We start from the raw sequence: 20,314 nt of genomic DNA on the forward strand, positions 1-20,314 counted from the left end.
TTATCCAAGCCATTGTAGATGAGTTTCGAATAGGCCTATATTACATTAAAGTTTCTATCCGTAGATTTACTTGTTTCATGAAAATAGCACCTGTATTTTGCTTATTAGTACATTCACTAATAAGCTTAATAGATACATTGTGCAATAAATGAGAAACTGAAATTGGCATTGGTCATTTCACTGTATTTAACAATTACTGCCACTTCTTTAAAATTATCGAAACTGAAGAAAAGTACGGTACAATGGCGTATTTACAATTTTGTTTTGGGGGGGAGGGTTGCTAACTTTAATCCTGGAAATGTGAACATTCTGCAAGATATTTCATTTACTTTAATATAGTAAATAAAATTTCGGGGGACTTAAGCCCGGAAGCTATCCCTCTTAAATACGCCACCGGTACGTTATATTAATCCTTACGTGACAATTTTTGATTTGAAAAATGACATTTATTCTTTACAACTATAGGAGATTGCATTAAACTATAGGAAATTGCATTAAAATGTCCTTTTTCACTTTCAATAAATGTATACAATTCCTTACAAGTAAATTTCAAATTTTCCTTGATACAGCCCCTGTCATCTCTTTAAAATTATCTAAAACGATGAACAAAATATATTAATCGTTGACAGATGGTGAAACGTGACAGTTTTGCATTTACAGAATGAACGTTACTTTTTAAATCTATACTTCGACCTAATGAAATTGCTTCGATCTCGATACAAATTTGAAAGAAACCGGTCATAAAGGGGCTGGTAAGAAGTTCGTACCGGTCACCGGCTCTAATCAAAATAACAGCAATATTTCCGGCCAGGCCGGTGAAAAACCGGCCAGTTGGCAACCCTAGCTTACACTGTTACACACAACATTGTTCTACAAGCCTGTACAAACAAACTTGTCATTTTTATGTGGAGGAAGATATGGCATTTACAGGGCGCAATGCAAGTCAGACGCACTCGCCAATCCAAAAATGATGGTCGCCATACAGATTATGAGAGGTCTCCCTCTTCCCTCCCGGCCTTTGGTTTGACAGAAGAAGAGATTACATCAGGGCATAAAATTTCAAAACCAGACAGATTCAGGATAATCAATTTCAATTAGACAATTCATATCACTAACAATTATTTTCTCACTCAATCACAATTATTTTCATGTGAAACAAACTGCGCAGTCCTGTGCGTTTACGCAGAAACTATTTTTACTGGCCGCCAGCTCTAAATTTCTAGTCGCAAATGGCGAACTGGAGACAGGAAATTTTGCGCCCTGCATTTCCTAATGCACCGTGTGTAGGTTAGTAAAATCTAATGAAAATCGTGCATGATTGACAACACTCCTTTCCATTTGAATCCCACGAGTTGCGTATATTATCACAGAGCAAATGTCAGTAAATTCACTTAAAAAAAAAAAAAAAAAAAAAAGCACAATACTAAATCTTGTGTGAAATATACGTGACTGGAAATAGTGTCAATAGCAGGTTGCAACATTGCAGAAACAAGTTAAGGGCCTGTATTTTAGTTAGGACTGTTATTCTGTGCTAATGTAGAACTGATGCTCTGCAAGGAATATGTCTGTTGGGTCATTTAGCAGGGAAAAAGTGACGAAAGTAGACTATGTAAAGAGAAAAGAAAATTGTGCATAAACAAAATGAGAACAGTTTTACGACTGTGCGCAATTTTGCTGGACCACTGAAAGAATATCTAGGACCCCACGAGATGTCACAGTTGCAAACCACCCGAGACAAAAATATTTTATTGCAGCATTATGCGCCTTTAATATACAGCATATACTTTTCATACAAATTCAAGATGGCCGACGGGCACTCTGTATTACTTGAAATGAAGTGGGCCGTTGAGAGAAAATCGATGATAAGGTTGTTGGTCATAGTTCAGCTAAGCGCAAGGAGGATCAACTACATACTGCTTTAATAATTTTTTGACAAATTTGTTTGCAGTTCAATGTTACCTAGATAGAACATTCAGTGCATTCTTGTAAATAATTCCAACCTTTTTCAACGAAGCTATCACCGACATCAGGGCTGCATCCACACAGGGGATGAACCGGGTCTACCCCCCCCCCCCCCACTAAACGTCGTAACTCGAAAACCAATTGTACACTTTCTTAATAAAATATATTTGTTTAGCAGAAAAATAGTTGATGTAGACTAAAACCTTGACCATACTAATCTGTTTTTCTGACAAAAACAACAAAGTTTCATTATTTTTCAAGAGAATGAAGGCGACAGTACCTAAAAACTAATTATTTTTTTTCGACCTTCGACACTACATAAACTTAGTGTCTTGTATTATTGGACATTCCCGCAAACTTTGGACTCCTCCCAACAAAAATCCCTGGGTGAGCATCTAACCGACACAAAACATATTCTGTTCCTACTCTTTCTAAAATCAGACAATACTACCCGGCGCCAGCTTCTTGCAAACAGATGTCCTTTCCTTCAACAAATATGTTCCTAATAACACGTCTAGTTTTAACCAAAAATCTACAGATGGTGATCAGAAAAATGGAAACACCTGAACGAAATTGCAACCTACCAGATTAATAAGGTGTCGGGCCACCTTTCGCCTTCAGAACAGCCTTGATGCGACGTGGGATGGAGGCATAGGGGTTGTGAATAGTAGCAAGTGGAATTTTACACCATTCCTCGTGCAGGGCATCGGCCAGTTCTGTGAGAGAGGATGGAGGTGGAAATCGTCGCCGGAGTCGTGTTTCCAAGACGGACCACAGATGTTCAATTATGTTGAGATCTGAGGATTGGGCGGGCCAGGGGAGGTGTTGAACTTCATCCCGATGTTCCTCAAACCACGCTGCAACAACGCCAGCTGTGTGAATGGGTGCGTTATCTTCCTGGAAGATGGCGTCATTGTCCGGGAACAACATCCGGACCATAGGATGCAAGTGGCCTCCTAAAATTGCGACATAATCGTTGGCAGTGATTCGTTCGCTAAGTGTGACCACAGGTCCCAATGAAAACCATGATATGGCGGCCCACAGCATCACCGAGCCGCCGCCATGTTTCACAGTTGGGCGGAGACACTGCAGATCATAAGCTTCTTTGGGCGTTCTCCACACACAAACACGGCCCGTGGTTGAGAATAGGGTGAAGGATGACTCATCCGACCATATCACACGTTTCCAGTCCTCAACGGTCCAAGTTGCATGGTCGCGGCACCATTTGCGGCTTGCGAAAGAATTATGGTCCCTGATGAGCGGTTTGGCCCGTGCATCACGACCCCGTAAGTTCATGTCATGTAATTCGCGGCGGAATGTGCTTGTCGGAACAGGGTGGGAAAGGTGCTGATTGAGTTCCTCCATCACTTGTTCCGCAGTGGCACGACGGTTCAGAGTGACAATGCGCTTTAATACCCGGCGTGACCTGTCACTCATAATTTTCTTCCGCCCACTGTTCCGCTTCCCCGATGTGGTTTTCCCGTGTGTTGTGTAGGCCGTCATCACCTTTGACACTGTCCCACGCAACACACCTAACACAGTAGCCACTGCCGTCACACTCACTCCACATAACCGCGCACCAACAATTTGCCCTCTTTGAAAATCTGAGAGGTCTCCCATTTTACCCTACCTCCGTCTGCTGCAGCCACTGGACACTGCTGTTCCACTGCGCCTGACGTAGTATGGAGACCGACCTAACACACCACCACCAGCGGTCCGGCGCTGCGGGCGCCACGACACAGCTGCCAACCCATACATCTGACGTGTTGCCAACTACAGGTGTTTCCATTTTTCTGATCACCATTTGTAGAATGTTCTACTTAATTGTTATAGCGAATTTTGCCATAATTATCAGAAGTACCTTTCTTAAGATCATTATTCATTACAGAGTTGAACAGAGTGCTATAAAGGTAATCAAGAAAGTTATGTTGCTTTTTCACCCGCCACATTCGAAAATCGATATGTCACCTACCAGGAAGATAAAAAATATTCCCCATCAGCATCGATGACCTGCCAACGTTTCTGGAACGCCATGGATTCTATCGCGGTAGAACTTGGTGAGCCGTGAAGCGAAGAAGGTATCAAGTGGATTTTGCACCTCCACTAGAGATTTGAACTGGAAGCCTTTAACGTGATTGACCAAGGAATGGAACAGGTGATAATCGAACGGAGCAATGCCCGGGGAGTATGGCGGATGCAATAGTTTCCCATCCAAGGCGTAGAATGGTGCCCCGGGTCATTCTAGCCACGTGGAGCTTAGCATTGTCCTGTAATAGGACTCCTTTGCGATTCGGAAGTCTTGGCTCCAGAGTTTTGAGTTTTTCTTAAACACGGCTAAACTGCTGACAGTACATACTTGCATTGATGTTCTGACCAGCTAGTAGCAGTTCCTGATGCGCGATGCCACGAGCAATCCACCAAACACACAGGAAGATCTTGTTCTGGTGCAGTGCTGGTTTCGGTTGTTTTGGAAACGGTTCATGGGATGCTAACCAATGATGACGGCGCCGTGGAGCTTCATACAGTAGCAACTCATGTCAACACCCTGTTCAGAAATGGCTCCTTCTTCAGACGAGATAGCAAAGATACACAAGTGTCTACTCGCGTTGCCTTCTGGCCCGGAGTCAAATTATATCAGACCCATCGACCCAACTTGTAGTGCTTTCCAAGTTGATAGAGGTGCTACCGAATGGTTTCTCCACTCACACTGAATTGTAATCTCTTTCCTCACATGTCTGGCCACTGTTTGCCTCAATTGCTGCCTGAAGATCATTTTGTACACGTGATGGTCTTCGAGTGTTTCGTCACCGTCCTTAAACTTATTAAACCACCGTTGCACTATCTGTGTAGTCACGACACCCTCACCAAAGGCCTGGCATATCTTCCGCCACGCTGCAGCGGCGTTTGACTCCAGTTTGAACTTGTACAGCATACACGCCCTTGTGACGCTTTGTGGATGTCCCGTGTTCACTCTGTCCTTACGCACGTTCAAGGTATAACTAAACTGCCGCAAGCAGGTAGTATGTTGGATGTACCCACATCAACAATTGATCGTCGCCTTATCTCCATTCGCATTCAACTCACGGTATGAGGGCCAATGGAACTCACAACATGGTCAATAGAAAGGGTGTTGTATATCACGTTAACAACGGCACACCGGGCACATTTTTTAATGACCCATAAGAAAAAGAATGAATTCGGGTGGGAGGTTTTCAGCATCCGCTGTATAGCCCGGACCTATTATCTTGAGGCTATCATTGTTTCGGTCTCTGCTGAACTTCCTGAATTGTATTAAGTTAGTTTCAAAAGCGGACTGTGAAAACTTCATGTCACTTTTTTTTTTTTTTTTTTTTTTTTTTTTTTTTTACCAGAAGCTACAGGAGTTCTATAGCGACGGGATTATGATGTTACCATGTTTTGACTTCATTTGATTTTCAGTTTAGCGTCCCTTTTAGCAGCGACACTATATGAGACATGGATGTACACTTTAAGGTGGAATCCAAACTACATGCGCTCCCACCGGGAATCGAGCACGGATCTTCCCCGCCAGGGGCGCGTACGCTAACCGCTTACCGACTGATGGTTGCCGGAACTGAGACAGAAGGTCATCGAAAAAATAGCGTATATGTGGTTTCATAATGTTATTTCCAAATCAGAATTTAATGTGTTTTCAATTTTGATCTCCAAAGGCTCAATGCTTTTTAGACAACCTGATATAAATAAAGTAAAAGTATACAAAAATAAACATTTTTTTCTTTCATGCTGAGAGTTTTATTTGATTTCGATAATTACAATTTTATTTCACGGTTTATTATTGTTTTGATTTTGAACTGCATATATATGGGGGCACTAAAGGGCCTCTGAGAGTCTTAATCTAGCAGTTTTTGCACCTTTGAATCTGTATATCAGTTGAAATGAAATGGTGAGAACTGATAACTCCGCTCAATACACGTGATAAATATGTTTACTTCTTTTCCCTCGTTATCTAATCTTTCCTGTCATTCCCTCTTTGTGCTCTTCCAAGCAAACCATTGGAATTAGCATATCTGGTTTTCCTCCCTAAGATTGTGCATTTGCACGGGGCTGCAAGTTTCGAGGGGCGCCAAAATGTGTCATAACTATATTATTTAAAATAAATATGACACAGATTTCATGATGATGGTAGTTAAATTTACTCAGCTGACCTTTTATATTTGAATACTACATTCATAAATCATATTTAGGTCGCATTAGTTTAGGGTCACATGGACAATGCTAAAGCAAATGGTCAAACAAATCCCAGCATGCTTGATTGTTGTTAAATACAAGAACTCAATTCTCGAATAGTAGCGAACAGCTGTTCCATTTAGTTAGTTATTGCAGTTTTGATATGAAAACTAGTCCTGTCTTTGTTAAACAAGCTCATTATTGAAGGTGGAAACAATTTTTTCTTAATTTTTTAAGAGATGTAGAAAGAAAATCAAGAAATAAAGAAATGAAAAATGAAATCTTTGAGCTTTAAGTCTCACAATTGTTTCGGCTAGGTTGATGATGAGATATGAATGAAATAGTGGAATGAAGAAAGGTGGGAGGAAATGGGAGAACCCCGAGAAACCCACGCACACCACAAGGTTCACTAGGCGCGAGCTGGGATCGAACAGGAACCTCATGCACTAGAGGTGAACGCTCTACCAATAAGCCACTACGGCCCGTGTATAAAGATAAAAGAGCTAGTTGCACTGGAATTGCACACTGATATATTGAAATTGAAGCTCGATGTTGAATTCCATAGAAAGGATTACCATCTTTCCTCTGCTGGTGTGTTTGCTTTATATTTCAATAACATAACATTATTATTATTTAAAGAAAGAAAAAAAAAACAGACACAACGAGATTGAATTTGTAGTGTTTAGGCTTGTCTGAGTGCGAATGCTTTTTCCCCCCTCCCTCTGTTGTTCATGGGGTAGCATACTTAAAATCGAGGCCTTCAAGATTTGTTTTTTCTGAATAAAGGAAGAGGCGGAAAATCGCATAGGGCCTGCCCTGGATAGTGTGTTATTTATATTGAACGTCTACGTTAGAAACAATGGAATCAATTTTATAACGTGTATCCATAAAAAGCTTAGTTAACTCATTGTTTGGGTTTGAAATTTTGAACTCCCACTACTTCCCTTACTTCGCATCTTAATGAAAGGGAATGATGATTAAAATAACTCAGTTCGATTTAGGTATTAACTGTTTAAAATTTTGTGTCAATCGTTTGAGTCATTCGGTCATGATGTGATCACAAACAAGATTACATTCATTTTCAAAAATGAAATGAGATTTTAAGTTTTACGTCCCACGATTATACCTGTTAGACTAAAGGAGACGGTGATGATGAGAAATGAATAAAATTGGAATGAGGTGAGATGAAACGGGAGAACACCGAGAAACCCATGCACACGGTGTTTGTCCACCACAATGCTCTAATAGCAAGAAAGCTTTCGGTCAGCTGGCGCGTGCTTGGATTTTGGCTTTCTACGCTTGCACTTGAAACGCATGCTTTCACACAATCTGCTTTTTCTTGCAAGCCATGCTTTAGACCCTTTGCAGAACATCACTGGCCGTTCATTGGCTGTTGACTTGTAAAACGCTTGCGTCAAGCTTGAATGGAATACCGAATGCAATATTGTCTCCATGTAACTTGGTTACTGGAATCCAGCTTGCGGCATGCTTGCAGGTTTTCCAATCAAGCTGGATGCAAGCTTGGTCGACTTGCAATTCAAGCTTACAGCAAGCGGTTTTCAAGTTGTCTTTGCTACCAGGGTCACTTAGCGCGAGCTGGGATCGAACCAAAGACCCCATGCACCAGAGGTGAACGCTCTACCACTGAGCCACCGCGGTCCCCTTATTTTCAATCATTAGATTTAGCAGGTTACAATATATGTGTTGGTTTACTTCGCAGTTCCTCCCACTTTATCATTCAATAATTAATTAGTCATATATTTATTTGATTTTTAACATTTCTTTCGGCCTGCTACGATTGCTTAGTGGAATTATTAAAACAGGTTTCATTTGCGGAAAGTCTCTCCCATTATTTCCAAGTAAGGTGTTGTTCTTGTAAAATTAATACAAGATAATTTACAAGATTCAGCATTTTTACTCAAATATTCGCACATAATCTTTGTAATAGTGATAATATACATGACCTTGAGGAAATAAGTATATCATAAACCACATACACTTGAAAACTTCCCTGACACATATTTTTTTAATGACACTTAAAAGGCATATTTTCAGATTCGTTGTTAATTTATTATCATCATTTTACATCCGACATAATAAAAAAAGCAATATAAACTTATATCAGCACAAACGTAATTAAAACTATTGTACACTATAAATTGATAAGAAAATATGTCAGGAAATTGTTGAAGGATTTCTAGTTAATTACTTTAAAATTCAGGCAATTTTACTGCTTTATTATGCAAAATTCCATCCAGAAAATAGTTTTACTATTCTCAGAAAAAATTGGTCTAAGCAAGAGCTCTTCTCACTTTCTGAAGAAAAAAAGAAAAAAGCATTCATTCACAGAGCTTCTCAATTATGGCTTTCAGTGTATTTCTCTACAATCAACTTTACATTATCTGTAATAATAAATGTTTAAAGTAGATCTATTTTTATTGCCATAAATTTATGTAAAGACATTTAGTATAGATAAATATAATTTAAATTACGAGCTCCTCGTTTTTCATATAGAGCTAAACTTCAGGACATTTGTTAAGCAAAAGAAAAAAAAAATGAAATTTGCATGCATCCTAATTTATGTTACCTCCAAAGCGAATTTTTGCAAAATGTTCCTCAAAGTTGATTTAAATTCCTAATACCCTGTATGTTTCATTTATATCCAAGCTTATCTGATTATAAATTTAAAACGCAAATCGTACATTTCCTTCAAACCTCTTCCAGACCCCCTCCCGAAATGATAAATTTCGTATGCTAGTGCGGAAACGATTTAATCACGTACGATTTTCAAAAGCACCAAAGAACACAAATTGCAATCTGATGTTAAGGGGGGATGTCTGTGTTTTGGCGACTTACGAGAAATATGCCAACGCACGGTTTGCTATTGCTTCCAAAAGTTTAATTTTTAGTCGGTAGATGCGTATAGAAGTTCAGCATCTCTGTGTTAATTTTTTTCCCTCTATCTTGCCTTTCACGCAAATGACATGGTCTTAAACTTTTAGCACAGCTCTAAAAGTGTTTGTACCTTTTTGTTGGAAAGTACTGACGGGACTCGTTTAATTTTTATACCGCGTACCCTACATTAGCTGGTAATGTTACCGAACTAGGATTATTTTTCTAGGTCACATACAAAACCAATAATTATTTTTTAAAAACATTCGAAGAATTTTAATAATGTCATTTTTTATATTCACCAAAGAAATGAAATGAAATCTATAAGTTTTACGTCCCACGGTTATGCCGGTTAGGCTAAAGGAGACGACGATGAGAAATGAATGAAATGGTGGAATGAAGAAAGTGGGAGAACTACTCCGAGAAAACCCACGCACACGGTGTTAGTCCATCACAAAGTTCCCGTGGTGGAAGCAGGGTTTGAACCCTGGACCCCAAGCACCAAAGGTGAACGCTCTACCACTGAGCCACTGCGGCCCCACCAAAGAAATGAAATCTTTGAGTTTTACATCCCATGGTTGTGCCGGTTAGGCTAAAGGAGACGGTGATTATGAGAAATGAATAAAATGGTGGAATGATGAAAGTGGGAGGAAACGGGAGAACCCCGAGAAAACCGACGAGCACGGTGTTTGTCCACCACAAAGTCCACACGGCGCGGATCGAACCAGGGACCCCAAGCACCGGAGGTGAACGCTCTACCACTGAACCACCGCGCTCCCCAAATATATTCACCAAAGAGTAATTGAGAGAAATAAAGAAATTATGTTATAGCCTAATTCTAGTTCAGTAAATAGAGGTGCATATATGTAAGATTTGTGCGAAATTTGGCTACTTTGGCACTAATAGTTTGTGAGAAAATGGTACATGTATATCCAAAAATGCAATTTTGAGAATTCCGTGCGCGCTAATTTTACCAACGCAGACTAGTACAGAAAACAAAGAACTGTGAACGCAGAACAGTAAAGCAAAAATATATCTACTACATTATTACAGAAGAGTGAGATAATCAAAAACAACCTGGAATGAACATCACATGAATAAATAGATGTTTAAACCTGAAAATACAATGGAAGTATACAATAATTTGCATTTCTCGAAGGGAACCTGATGTCGTACAAACATGAAACTTTCCAGCTATGAAACTTCAAAGACCTTAGATTCTGAAAATGATACTTTTCAAAAATCGAAAACTTTGACTCCAAACACGGACATCCCCTCTTAAAGAAAAGCGAACGAAAGAAGGTAATGTTTCACACGAAACATGTGAAAAACAAAGATCTTCTCCTATCGTTATGCTCCGAAAAAGTTAATGACTGAAAGGCGTGATAGATATATTGCATTTCTGATAAAATACACAAAATTCGACTATGGAAACAGTTATTTATAAATTATATCAGAGATATGGAAGATAAAGAAACGTGAGTAACATGTCACAGTATTTTATAATTTTTTGTAATTTGTATAACACAGGAAATTCAAAAGCAAAAAGAGAAGTTTTAACTTGCGAGAAAGGACTTTATAATATTTCAGGTTGGCATTACTGATCTGCATTCATTGATGCTTTTGTGCACGTGTAAGTATTTATTGACATCGTACTGTAAATTATCCTTGTATTAATGACTTGATAACAGAACGCCCAGCGGCAGAATGCAGCCCCTAACTAGCCTTAACAGTTTGGAAGAAGCATAAACACGTTTGGGTGGCGCAAGTCATTAAAAGTTTTAAATAGCTCCACATCAATTACTGAGATTTTGTACGAATAGTAAAGTAATTTTATTTATATACTTCACTCAAGCTAGCTACTATAATAATAATAATGATTATTTCGAAAAACGTTTATAAACCCGTACAAAAACTAACACTCATGTTACGCATTGATTCCTGAGAAACTTCCTATAATGAAATTCTATTTATTGAAGTAACTTAAATAATTCAGGATTTTAGTAGCGTTAATGGAACTATTAATTTTTTTTAACCAACGTTTTAGGTTTTTTTTATTATTATTATTATTTTCGCCACAATTTCTTTCGCTCCAAATATCAAACTGTATTATTCTTAACCTGGAAAGATAAATGTGGGGGGCTCTTAATACTACCTTACTAACTTAGTAACTTAAGATAGAGATAAGTTAGATCAGACTAGATTAAGTAAGTATAATAGTCTTTACTATTGATAACTAGGCCTATTTAATTAATGATATCAACAAAATCTATTTAAAACATATTTAAAGGGAAATGAAATAAAAGATACGGACAATCGCACTAAAAACTTTCTCTTTTCCATTTAATAAATTAAATCAAGTTATGTTGTAATTCCTACTAAAACGTTTACGATATATTAACAAAATATTATAAAGGGCGTTTTCAGAAAACTTGAAACAAAACTTACCCCAAGGTTAAACTATTCCCTGCTGGTTTCTCACTGGAAATGACTTGTGCCATACTGTTTTTTTTTTTTAATTGACTGAAAAATTCATCAAAAATAAACTACCCTTGTGGATATCTTCAGAAGAAACTACTCACACCACACTACATGGTTGTTTATGAGATTATAAACAAAATCGGCTCACGAGATTTTGAGGAAACCATCTAAAAACAAGATTTAGATTTCTGAATCCCTTTCAGCAGCGAGGTTATATGAGACGTGGGCACACAGCTTAACGTGAGATCGGAATTAAAATAACTCCTGCCGGGTCTCCCACGCCTAAGTAGACCCAGATGCCTTTGGTGTGGGAGACACGGGTTCGATTCCTGGCGGAAGCTCATGTGCCAAAAGTTACCCCAATAACAAATTATACATTGTGGAGATCTTCAAAAGAAACTACTTACCCCACATTATAGTTTTTTCTTAGTGAAATATTTGTTTACGATATTTGAACAAAATGGCTTGAATAGTTTTTGATAAAACCGTCTAAAAAAAAAGTCATCCGATGAGTACACAAACCCTTGTCTTTTCATAAGTAGCTTCAGGAAATATAAAGTTGTTAATCTTTGTTTCTCAAACAGGAAAACTTTTTTTTTTTTTTTTTTTGAAAAAAATCACGAATAAAATCAACCACAAGACTAAAGTATAAAATTTACCACAAGAATATAATATGAAAAAACTGCAAACATTTATAAACAACGAACAGGTGCAAATACAAAGGGAAAACATACAAATAGCTGTAGCTCATTTGGTCGAGCTTTGGTGCATAATAAGGAAGATCGGAAGAATTTTCCTGAGTCCCGTCAGCGAAATGAAAGCGTGGTACCTATACTACAATGGCCCTTACTGATCCATTTTGACATTTTCCAGGACATAGGCAATCCCTAGTAGCACATGTACTACCTCGATCGATATGGGACAAGTATCTTTCAATATCGTTTGACATTTCGTTATTTTTGCCCGACGTCGGCCGACAGGACAGAGGTCAGTTTGCCTTAATGCCCATAACGGAAACATATACACAGTATGTGTATATTTCACTAGCAAAGGATCGTTTTCATTGAAAGTATGATGATTACACCGACGTTTCATTGGTACTTTTACACTCCTTTGGCGACTGTGATGTATGCATGTTTCAAGTAAAGGGTACAACAATTCTGGCGAACACTGATCTGAGACTATCAGGGCATTCGTCTGTGAAAAAGAACTGGAAAACGTCAGTCATAGGTTTGCAAAAGAGATTGAATCCACCTGTCTTCACAGTGCAAACTTAGTGTGACTGCACTCCAGACAGTAGAGAGCCACGGCAACTATGATATTAACAACAATTAACATTTATATATTCTTGCACAGATTTGCAACTTTCAAGTAAGCTCGCCACTAAAAGGGATGACGTACGTACCTAAGTGATAACACAACCTGGGGAGAGTAGCGGCCAACAACACTTAAGCACAGGTAACATCCCGATATTCACCTTGTGGAACAAAGGAAAACCTCAGTCAGGATATCCGACACGGGCTGAATCTGCAGAATCCAAATAAATGCTCTTCAACTATTCTACAGTTGCTCGGTAGCCACAACAGTATTTTCAGGATCACAGGACCTACAATTTATCACAGTTTTATTCATTTTCACCGAAATTCAGAATATCGCTATACTCGGCTGTTTTCAATAAAATATGCCGAATGGTCCGTAATTGGTGGTTGCGTCCATTGAGACTTTTTCTCAGGACCACAATATCTACTACAACACATCACGATTTTAAGCAATTCCACCGAAATCAAGAACATCGTTATCTTCGGTTGTTTTCTAAAAAATGACCTCGTAGTGGCCAAGCGGTCAGTGACTGGTGGTTGTGCCCATTGAGACTTTTTCTGAATCATAATAGGCCATGTATCACAGTTTCAAGCACTTCCAACCGAAACTCAGTTTCCACAGAGATTGTGCGGAGTCTCTTGTATTGTTTTTTTCTCAGTTGGCAACACTCAAACATTAAAGCAGATCATTTACGATCCAACAGCTTGCGCTTCTAGAGCGGAAAGTGATATATATATAAAAAGAATATATCATTATAGGCATTAAAGCATGAAATTGAATCTTACATTGAATACATTTATGAGTAAAATGTCCGAAATATAGTTTTAAAGCCCTCTTGTCAAATACAAATGAAGGGTAAGGGAAAAAAAGAAGAAATGTCACAAAACTGCATTTTCGAGAAAACAGCGTTTTAATATTGAAAACTGCGTATAAAATGAATAGGGTTAGTCAAATCTTTTGCCCTTTTTCTTGGACATTTCTACATCTACGGATGCATGGTATATACAGTCAAATAGTACCAAGAGACACCAACAGATAGGACAAAGAACCTCATAAAGCACACACATGGACATTCCTTGTTTTTTCCCCTTACCCTTCAAATATTCCTTTAACTGTCATCGTATTACCAATCTTTTTTATTCTTTTTTCTTTTTGTATATATTCCCTTTATTTTTCTCACTTGGTTAAATTTGAAAAACTGTGACATAACTACTAGACCTATTATTAGAAAGGGTAGAACGCCGTCTGAAGATGAGTGTTTTTTTTTTTTTTTTTTTTTGGAGGAAGACGAATCTCAGGATAAAACAGGGGGTGAGACAGAAGATATGAAGAGATATTTATATGATTAGAAATACACAACCAGTGTTTATAGTGAATGGAACATTTTATAACTCCGTTTTGGTACTGAAACAAGTTCCTGCTGTGCCATTATGCTCTAATGATGTTAGGAAATTAATTACATTAGCTGTGTCATTAATAATACTAACATCAAACAGCAAACGATACGCTAAACCTAGACACTTATGCTGATAGATGTCGCTACTTGCTCTTTTATTTGGCTGCTTGAAGCTAATAGATGTCTCCACTTACGCTACTGCATGCCTGGATAACTATGCCCTGAATGGTGTTGGAAATATCCTCATTTGGAAGTTGGAGTTGGAATAATATTCAAAGTGAATAAGAAAAACACGCTTAGTCCGTAAATGGTAAATCTTATCCACGCAGATTCCTTAAATGCAATAAAAATGATAGTCGTTAAAATAATGACTGACGGACTGACGTTCTCTCACATACCGATTTATTTATATTACAATCCCAGTTTCAATTACCCGCTTCGCAGAGTTAAAGTAAGAAAAATTAGTAATATGTTCCGTTAGTCAGCCACTTTTTACTATTACTGAATCGCTCCCTGATATCGGTCATTTCGATCATTTTTATATACCTCCCCCTCCCTCAACCCTATGTTGCGGGGATAAATTTGCATTTAAACGGCATCGTCAATGCTTATCTCAGTGACTCCAAAAACTATGGATTCGACACTAATACCGGCCATTTTCCGATTTTTAAATATCTCCCCCTCCTCTAAGCTGCACCATCAAAGTGAAATGATAAAAATGATCCGAGGCCCGAACCTCATCTGTGTTCAAAATTTGATTGAGATCGGTCGGGTGGCTAAAGAGTTATTAAGTCACAAACATAGCCACTTTCATTTTTATTTATTTATATAGATAGAGAGATTATTTTCATTTATATATAAATTATTACCAAGAATTCAATGTTTACAGTTCGTTAAATAATCTGCTATCCCTGTGCTCAGAATTGACCTGCAACATTATTGAAACGAATGAAATCAAATATGTGGTTTTACACCACACGGTTCTACCCTGTAGGCTAAAGGAGAGGGTTTATCAGTAGCGTCATTTCAGACTTGGCTTTGGGGGGCAAGATCCCTTGATATAAGTAAAATTTCGCGTTTTTCACTGATTTACTACTATTCTATTGATTAAATTATATAAATCTCAAACTTAGGGGGGCCAATGCCCCTCCCTGCCCTCTCTAAATGACGCCCCTGGGGTTGATTCATCAAAATGAACGATATTATAAAACAGTTTATTGAATGAGCATGTGGAAGGAAATGGAAGAATTCCAAGAAAGCCCACGAACCAATGTTATCCACCACAGACTCACATAGCCTGGATCGGATCAGGGATCTCTTTCACCAGAGATGAGCGCTTTACTTCTGAGTCACTATGTCCCCTTTACATACTTACAGAGGTTGATTCATTTATATTGAGCTGAATTTGAATGTGCCACTTATTTAGGAAATGCCTTGTTTCCACCATCAATTGTGTTGGACCTGCAGGCCACCTCCACTGACCATTGCCGGACATCGGAATTTCCATTGCAGGAAACTGCGTTGCAGCTGGACCATGGATATTGCATTCCACTCCTCTTTATAGGTTCTCCATAGGCCGGAGATGGTGGGGACTTGACGCTGGGACAGGTGCCCCATAAGGAGTCCGAAAAGCACAATAGTCTATTGGGACTCTTGACACGGATGTCAGACAAGGGAACTACCGAAATTTCAGTTTGCCGCCCCGTACGGCGATACGCTAGACCAGCAATGTTTTCGCTGTGGCTGGATGCCTTGCCTTGGCGCAGTTCAACCTGGTTCACGCCCTGTCTATATACTGCTGGGATTTCATGCTTGTGCATTTCAGTCAGAACATGAGTCTAGTAGTACGCAGCGTAATTTTAACGCTTTAATCCACCTTCCGGAGACGCACTTTGCACCCTGTGCGAGAAATTGGCCACAATCACGAATCCTTTTGGGAAACTAGGCGCACTAGTCGATGAACGTACTTCGGTCCTTGGCGTCAACATTCTATATGTAATGGCACGAACGTCGCTACACTCTGTGAGCTAAATTCATGTTTCATCAGGGTAACGACAAACTCCCATCGATCACCCGCAAGATTACGTTCATACAGCCTTCTGCAGTTCCTTTTTCGCTCAGCCACATGACACGGTTTCAGGGAGTGCACGCTGCTCTTGTGAACGACCGTGAGGCGTAAATCCCTGTGGATGGTGCGGTTGATTGTCGCCTGATGTGCGACATTATTAGCCATGGCATACTGTTTGTAGGAATTTTCAGAATTCACCATACCCAGAAGTACACACACACAATAGCAGCGAGATGCTCTTCACGGGCGGCCGGTTTCTAGGCGGCGGCGGGCTGCTGATATGCCCAGGACTCTATGCCACACATTTCTATATAATACGATTCACAGTTGGCACGATCAACACGAAAATTACGCACTTGACACATTTCTGCGATCCACGTTGCAGTGAACTTAGCATCGGAGAGAGCCACAATGAACTTATCCCAGAATCTGCTCAGTTTCGGTGGTATCAGACTACGGTTGACCACAGTGCTCTGCTATGTGACTAAAAAAATAGTGTTGATTCGTGGCAATCTCATTGCGTTGGGTTGCATATGCGTGGTACAGTTGCACGCTCAATATAAATGAAGTTACCTCTATATGTAACGTTATAACTACGGTATTCGTAGCAGAGTGGGAAAAGCGCGTGCTTTCTGCAGGGTTTCCCAGTAGAGGCACTCGTCTCATGTAGCCTCGGTGTAAAAAGGAATCTTAAAATTAATCAATTAACTGCAGTATTAGCACTACGTGGTACAGTCATTATAATTTACTAGATTACTACAGCCCTGTAATCGTATCATTCCAATGAAGCACTGAACTCGCAATTCGAAAGCAATAAAAAACAAAGATATTTACGGCATTCTTAAGCCTTTATTCATTTTCTTGTTAACTTAAATATGCTTCCCAACTGATTCACGATACTATGTAAACACAATAGCAGTACTGCAAACTGACAAACTCTGAATAATTAATCAGTCCTCTACTTTTCCTACTATGAGACAGCATGTAAAACAGGTATTTACAAGAAGAGGCGGGAGTGTACTCTTGTAACTACTAGTGCTGTTGAATTTTTGTGACATTTGCGGTTTTCGGTTTTTGAGAAAACCGGTTTTCTGAAAACCGAAAACCGCAGATGCGGTTTTCAAAACCGAAACCGCAAAAGCGGTTTTCAAAACCGAAACCGCAAAAGCGGTTTTCAAAACCGAAACCAATGTTTTTAATTACACCTTTTAACAATTGTGAAAGCATCTATCGATCGAGGCAATTGTATTGATTTATGTCTGTGTTTCAACTTTTTTTTATTTGTTCCCGTCTCCTCCCACTTTCTTACGGTTTAGAACTCCGTAAGTACTGATGTGAACTTGTGTGTTACAAATACTGACCTGGGATCATTTGCACTTTTTTTTAGTTACTTCTTTGATGACACTTCCAAGGTACTTTTCGATTGCAGGGAAGCAAACTGGACCCCACCTGATTTTTATATATTTTGTAAAGTAGAGCACGAGGAACACCAATCTTAAGGAATTTTGACATTCCGACTTCCCGAACTCGAGATACTAAAACTTATACAGTAGTTTTACATAGTATGTATAAAATTAACGAAGAAAGTTCTGTTGCTTTTTGACCTATCACCTTAGAACATCGATATGTCACCTAAGACCAGGGGTGTAGCCAGCAGGTTTCTGTAGGAGGGGCCCGTCGTTTTTGAAGGGGGCAGCTACAATCTTAAAAAAATGTGTTACAGCTAGTGTTTTTGAAGCCTGAAAAAAACTGGAAAATTTTGGTTTCCTTCCGGAAAACTAAAAACACTGTTTTAGCTTATTATTATTATTATTATTATTATTATTATTATTATTATTATTATTATTATTATTATTATTATTATTAATAATAATAATAATAATAATAGTAATTTCATAAATTATATTACAGATAGCTTGTATTATGTTTAACCAAGAACTACTGCCCCCGACCAAACATTATACCTTTGTGCATAACTATTTCAATACACAGAACCGATCTATATAGGTAAACAAGAAAGTTCTATCGCTTTCTCACTCACCACCTCCGGACATTCATATGTCACCTAACACGTATCTGGAAGATCAAGAATAGATCGACAACCTTCTGCAAACGTTCTGGAAGGCCATTTATTCCATCGCGGTAGAGGTTGGTGTTCCGTGAAGTGAAGAAGTTATCAAGTGCATTTTGCACCTCTACTTGGGATTTGAGCTGGCATCCTTTTAAAGTGATTGTCCAAGGAAGGGAACAGATGATAATCGGACGGTGCAATGTCCAGGGAGTATGGCGGATGCAATAGTGTTTCCTATCCAAGGCGTAAAATGGCGTCCCGGGTCATCCTAGCCACGAGGGGCTTAGCGTTGTCCTGTAACATAAGGACCCCTTTGGGAGTTTTGAGTTTCTCTTGAACACGGCTCAACTGCTGACAGTACACAGTTGGATTGATGCGATGACCAGCTGGTAGCAGTTCCCGATGCACGATGCCACGAGCAGTTCATCAACACACAGGAAGACTTTCTTCTGGTGTAGTACTGGTTTCGGCTGTCTTGGAACCGTTCATGGGATGCTAACCAATTATGACGGCGCCGTGGAACTTCGTACAGGACCCATTTCTCATCACATGACAACACCTTGTCCAGAAATGGCTCCTTCCTCAGACGAGACAGCAAAGAAACACAGGTGTCTGCTTGCGTTGGCTTTTGACCCGGAATCAAGTTATGTGGGACCCATCGACCCAACTTCTAGTGTTTCCTCAGTTGAAGGTGCTGCTGAATGGTTTCGCCACTCACACTGAATTGTCCCCATGCCGTAAGCGTCGGTGGACCACAAATGGGCAATTAGCGACATCACGCCAAACATTGGCGGCGCCGCAGCGACGATCCCCGGTGGCCCCTCTACCGTTTTGAAAATTATGCCACCAGCGGCAGAGATGCGACAAAACGCCAATGAACCACAAAATTACTTCCCCAAAATGTTAAATCGGCTATATGTGTGATTTAGTTACATTAAGGTGAGTCTAAAAAACACTTTTAAAAAGTACCAAAAAATTACCCCGAAGGGGACTCAAACCACCAACCTTATGATTACTAGGCAAGTGTTCTTCCTACTTCGCTACGATGGCGATGAAGGAAACGTTGCTTGTAAAGGGATAAATCGTTAAGATCTTTTTAATTTGGTCAATCACAGTGCTCCTTTAACCGTGTATATTCGACGGTAACTGTTTGGAATTAGATAAAATGTGTTCGCCATGTAATTTTGTAACAAAATGACGCGTGTCTATTTACTTTATTTCATAGTTCTCGCATACTCACTTTCTAATGATCGACGACAGTTGTCATCTAAATTCATACAATTATCGCACTTATCTCAAGATTTTTCACGTCATGATGTTGAGGCAGAGGTTATTCTTGACCCTCGGAGCTCACTTTAGGAACAATTCGTCAGCAAAAAATAATATATAATAATAACCGCATGCACATGACTGGCGACAGTTCGTGTTGGTCCCTTCACGATTCTCCGCGAAGAATCTGAGAAGTGCGGACCAAGACGAAGTTCTCGCTGGTCGCTGCTACGCGGTGGTACTTCAACACCCCGACGCGAGATATATGTTTCGACTCGACGAAACCCGGCCGCCAGTTAGGGCCAACTATCGCAGACCTACGCAAAAAGCGACAGAACTTTCTTGGTTACTTTTATACATAAGACTGATTTTCTTTGAAATTGCACTTAATTTATTTTAAGATTTTCTGAAAAAATGTTTATTTATTATTCGTGACTAAAAAGACATAATTATTTTATTAACAGCTATATCTCACTTCCTGTTTTACACGAAATAGCATTTTAAAAAGCGAATGAAATCCAAACTGAAAAACTGAATAAAAACGTTGCTTTTCACCAAATTTTCCATCTGATAAAAAGTTTTCTTGAAACACTAATTACAGCATATAAATAATACAATGTACTTACGATTTAGTATAGTACCATTGTTT

General features: G+C 39.2%; 1 protein-coding gene across 2 annotated transcripts in view; it reads right to left on the reverse strand.

Moving 5' to 3' along the window:
* The window catches only part of LOC145693181 (farnesol dehydrogenase-like), a 70,359-nt gene that overhangs the window by 38,059 nt on the left and 11,986 nt on the right, over positions 1–20,314 (reverse strand). The gene's annotated exons all lie outside the window — the stretch shown is intronic.

Source organism: Thermobia domestica, chromosome 8 (assembly GCF_964235325.1).
Source record: "Thermobia domestica chromosome 8, izTheDome1.hap1.1, whole genome shotgun sequence".
Taxonomy (NCBI): domain Eukaryota; kingdom Metazoa; phylum Arthropoda; class Insecta; order Zygentoma; family Lepismatidae; genus Thermobia; species Thermobia domestica.